The following is a 4,752-nucleotide window of genomic DNA, read 5'->3' as shown; positions in this document are numbered from 1 at the left end:
CCTTCTCTTTCATTCTTCAAAGCTTTCTCAAACACTCAAAAATTGTGAAATCCAATGTTTCGAAGAAACAATCCAAGGCTTCTAGATCAGTGAACCCTACTAGTTCAGACTCTCCCACAATTGATTCAAGCAATTTCATAGCCGTCTTTGAAGAACACCCTCTCTATAATGCCCCTACAAAGCTCATGATCAAATTTCTGAAGAATCACCCCCTGTTTAGTCCCTTCGATGCTTTCACAAATGTTAACCCAATCTCAACCCTTTTCAAATGTGCCTTTTCTGCCTATCGCCCACTCAAAAACCCCCAAGATGTTCATCTCAAACTGATTAACGATTCTTTGGTTATTCTATCCAAAGAAAAGTTTCTCACTGCCATTAACCTCCTTGTTCATCCATCCATCAATATTTTCACCCCATCAATGGCGGACATTACTTCGGCACTCTACCAAATGGGATATCAGAAAAAGATCAAAGGAATTGGTGAATTCAAGAAGAACCAACTGCCTGCGGTTTGGCAATTCGTGTGCCACTTCGTCATCCGCAGTCTATCCGGCAGAATCGGAGGCACGGATAATATGGGACTCAAACTGTTAGAGCTGGTGTGGAGCATCTTCATAGGACACGATGTGAAGTACAGACAGATCCTTGGGATGACTTTCTTCAATACATTCCCAAGGAGCGCCCAAGGGAGAACCCAACTGAACTCACTTTTGCAAGGTTCTGGTCCCCCTGCATTTCAGACCTTCATGCGGACGCAGGGATCGACATGGGCAATGACATCAACTTCTTTGTCACCAAGGATCTCAAAAGGTACAATCCTTCCTCTGATCAATCAAATTTTGGACCAATCCGAAGACTTCCTACCCACATTCTTTCTACCCTCGGTCTTGAGACTGTTGATGTCTCAGACCACATTGAGGCTACGGAAGATATTGACCCATACCTTCCTACCCCACCTCTTCAAAATCCATCTGCATTCGTTAACCTTGAAGGCACCGCAGTCCCTTCTTCCACTACTCTCTCCAACATTTCTCAATCCCAAAGATGCAAGCATAAAGTTTCTGCACTTCATGGCCCCCGCAACACCCAGAAACTCTTCCAAGCCCTCCAAGCCTTCCAAGAAAAGAAAAACACCACTGGTAGTTACTATTATCGAACCAAACCAACATGACTCCAACAGTGATTCAGACAAGGAAGGACAACCAATTTCAATCCTCAAGAAACGCAAAACCGATCTCTCTAGCCATATGCGTGACCGGACTAATACCTCAGCCTCTCAACAGGCTCCGGTAGTCCTTGGGATGGCCGCACATCCATTCGAAACCACCATCTTCTACCACTCAAACTCAGAAAGTGAGTCTGATTCACAGCAACGAGGAGACTCCCCCAGTTCAATCACAAGAGGATAATACTAGTTCTCACCCTAAAGTCTCCAGGGCTTCCCGACTACATTTCTTTTCCCCTGAGGAGTTGAACTCCATCCTCTTGAATGTAACCCATACACTACAAACACCTTCCAATCTGCAGGGCACTTCTTCCGCCCATTCCAGAACTGTGCCGAGGCCAAACTTGACCACGTGTCAAGGAGACCAAGGAAACTCAGGAAATCCTACTCTGCTTACATCTGTAACAGGTGGTTTAGGCACGATGAGCACAATTGTGCAAGGATCCGTGAACCCAAAGGACACTTCGATGTGATATAAAGGATTTGAAGGTTAAGACTCCAATGATTCTTGTTGAATTACAATCCGGTAACAGAGGCCAAGATTCAGAAATATGCCGCTTTCCGTAGGGCATTTGGTATGGGCTTATTTAGTCATAGAAATCATTCATTATCTTATTAATTATTGTTGATTTTATATCATTTTATGGACAAAAGATACTTAATTAGCTTAGTATTTCAATTTCAGAAATAAAAGAAATGCTCGGTTGAAAAACGAAGAGGATTGAGTGATTGAAAGCTTGGATCTTAGATTTTGAAGAAACAATGATGTTGTTGGACAGCTTGACCCCTCGTCAGTGTTTTGGCCATATCTCGTGAACTGTAACTCCGATTGACGAGATTCAAAATGTTATGAAAATTAGATACAATTTCTGACGACTTTCATGTTCTGAGAAAATGTTGATTCCGAAAAAACTCGACGAGTTGGGCCTAAACTCGACTAGTTGGTCAGAATGTTCCAAATTCGAAGATGCCTTGCCGTACACGTTGTATACGCGGATTATCAAAAAAACTCGATGAGTTATTCTTAAAAACTCATCGAGTTGACGCCGTTTTCAGAATTTATATATGGAAACACTTCTCATTCGAACCCTAACTTTTTCGAGAGGCTAGCTGTGATTATTGAAGACCAAAAGGGTTCTTCAAGCTTTAGTTTTCGAGATTGAAACATAAGAGACAATTTAGAAGAGAATCAAAGGCAAATAATAATTCTTCTTTTCTTAATCTTTGTTTTGAACCATGTTTGACTCATTAGATTTTGATTTTAGGTTATTACTTGCAGTAGATATGAGCTAAAAGCTTTTTACTTCTATTTGGATAAGATAATCTTATGAACATGGTTTGACTAGGTGGTTGGATTAATATTAATTTGGTTATTCATCTTGTTAAGCTTGTTAAACATCCTCATGTATTGATGATAATTTTTTTTAATAAGTGAGTTATTAAGTTACATGAACATCTTCTTGATTAGTTGATTCATATAGTTTTGTGAATACAAGATTGTATGCCTAGGAATAATGAATATGAAACTAGGGTTAACTAGAAAATAGGTAAATCAATGTGCGAGCATGTGGGATGACCAACCACATATGAGTTGATTGAATTGAACAAATTTGATTAGCTATTGTTACAAGTCTTACTAGATACGAAGTAAACACTAGGAAACTTGTTAGTTTAATCAACTGGCCATTGTTTGAATTAACTTGTCTACTAAAGGATTGGTAATAATGAACATGAACCCAATCACATTAGAAATCGGTAATCATTGACATATTGATCCATTTCACTTGCCACGAAATCAACCATAGGAATAAGTGAATCGAACCTGAACAGAAGTCTCTTTTATCATTGAATCTAGTTGTCCTTTCTTGTTCTTCTTAGTTGTTAATTGTCTTTGTTTGAAAGTTAATTGATTGATTAAGTTTATAGTCTTGCAAACCCCCCTCTTTTATTAATTGTTTTTAATTAGGTAATACTAGTACTTAATTTGATTGTTACCGTTCCCTGTGTTCGATACCATACTTGCTTAAACTATACTATTAATCGATAAGTTCACTGCCTTTCGTGTGTTTAATTTCTGTTTGAAGTAATAGGATTAAAACTAGTGCGTTTTACACACATCAAGTTTTTGGGGCCGTTGCCGGGGAACGATTCTAATAATTATCTCGTTTGCTGGTATTATCGATCCTTTGTGTTAGATCTTTCTTGCATAAAGTTACCTGTTTTCAGTTTTTATTGACTTTTTGTATTTTTTGCATTAAACTCGTCGAGTTTCTTATATAAACTCGACGAGTTTATTCGTCTGTTTTCAGTTTCGTTAATTCTTCATTTTTGTTCGTTTTACGCTTGTTTTTCTGTTTTGTTCCAGGTTTTTATGACCCGAGGCTCCAGTTCTACACTAGTGCCACCCATAGAAGATCCGAAGTTGATTATTCGCAAAAAAAAGAGGAAAAGCGATCGAGTCCGACACATCCATGTTTGGTGAAGAAACCAATTCCGATCAAGAAGATAACATGGCCGACATCGCCGACATACCAATGGGAGACTACAAGAAGCGCATAAGAGATGGCACCGGGCTGGGGCTCGTGCAACCAGCAATTCCAGCTACCGCCAATTTTGAGCTGAAGGGTCACATCCTCGCACAACTAAAAGACATTCCATTCTATGGAAAGGAGCACGAAGATGCTTACAAGCATATTGAACAAGTTATGGACATCGCTGACTATTTCCACATGCCAAATGTGCCTCGCGATACTGTTTTGCTACCGATGTTACCGGTTACATTCAAGGGAGCCACGAAGGAATGGTTGAAATATTTACCCCTGGATCCATTACAACAAGGCAAAAGATGTGCGAAGAGTTCATTGACCAGTTTTGTCCACCATCTAAGATTGCAAAATTGAAGAAAGCAATTGCTAACTTTGAGCAATTGCCGGGAGAATCACTCTATGAGGCGTGGGAGAGATATAAGGGGTAAATAAGAAATTTCCCTCAAAACGACTGAAATGTGCAACAAGAGGTTTCCATCTTTTATGATGGTGTGAACGTCACAACTCGGCAATTACTAGATTCCCAAGGACCCCTCACGAAGAAAGCACCAGCCGTCATTAAAAAATTGGTAGAATAATTCTCCAAACATTCAAGAAAGTACCATAATCCATGGAGCGATACAACTAGAGGCGTGGTTAACTCAGTTTCCGATGACATGGCGGCAATGATGGCCAAACTAGAAAGTATGGATCGTAGGATGACAAGGATGGATCAATCCATCCATGCATTAAGGGTGGGTTGTGACAATTGTAGGTGTCCCCATCTTACTAAGGATTGCGATCTTGATGAGAACAGAAACCGGAAGACACAAGTCTGTTACTCGAGTGACGATAGATTTGAAGATGATTGGCGAAAACCTAAGAAGGAGTGGCTCCCCTACGACAAGTACAAGAAGGCAAAGGAGGAGAAGTATAGGCAAAAGGCACGTGGATTGTATCAAAAAGAAGAACCAGTGCAAGAGAAGAAGACGGATCTTGAAG

General features: G+C 40.0%; 1 non-coding gene across 1 annotated transcript; it reads right to left on the bottom strand.

Moving 5' to 3' along the window:
* Nucleotides 1-4,118: 4,118 nt before the first annotated feature.
* LOC111909536 (small nucleolar RNA R71) lies at nt 4,119-4,225 on the bottom strand. Its single transcript, XR_002856228.1, has one exon. It is a non-coding gene; the product is annotated as a small nucleolar RNA R71 (small nucleolar RNA).
* Nucleotides 4,226-4,752: the final 527 nt, after the last annotated feature.

The sequence above is a fragment of the Lactuca sativa genome, chromosome 3 (genome assembly GCF_002870075.4).
Source record: "Lactuca sativa cultivar Salinas chromosome 3, Lsat_Salinas_v11, whole genome shotgun sequence".
In the NCBI taxonomy this organism is placed as follows: Eukaryota; Viridiplantae; Streptophyta; class Magnoliopsida; order Asterales; family Asteraceae; genus Lactuca; species Lactuca sativa.
The sequence above is the reverse complement of the archived record's forward strand: the minus strand, read 5'-3'. Positions and strand labels throughout refer to the sequence as shown.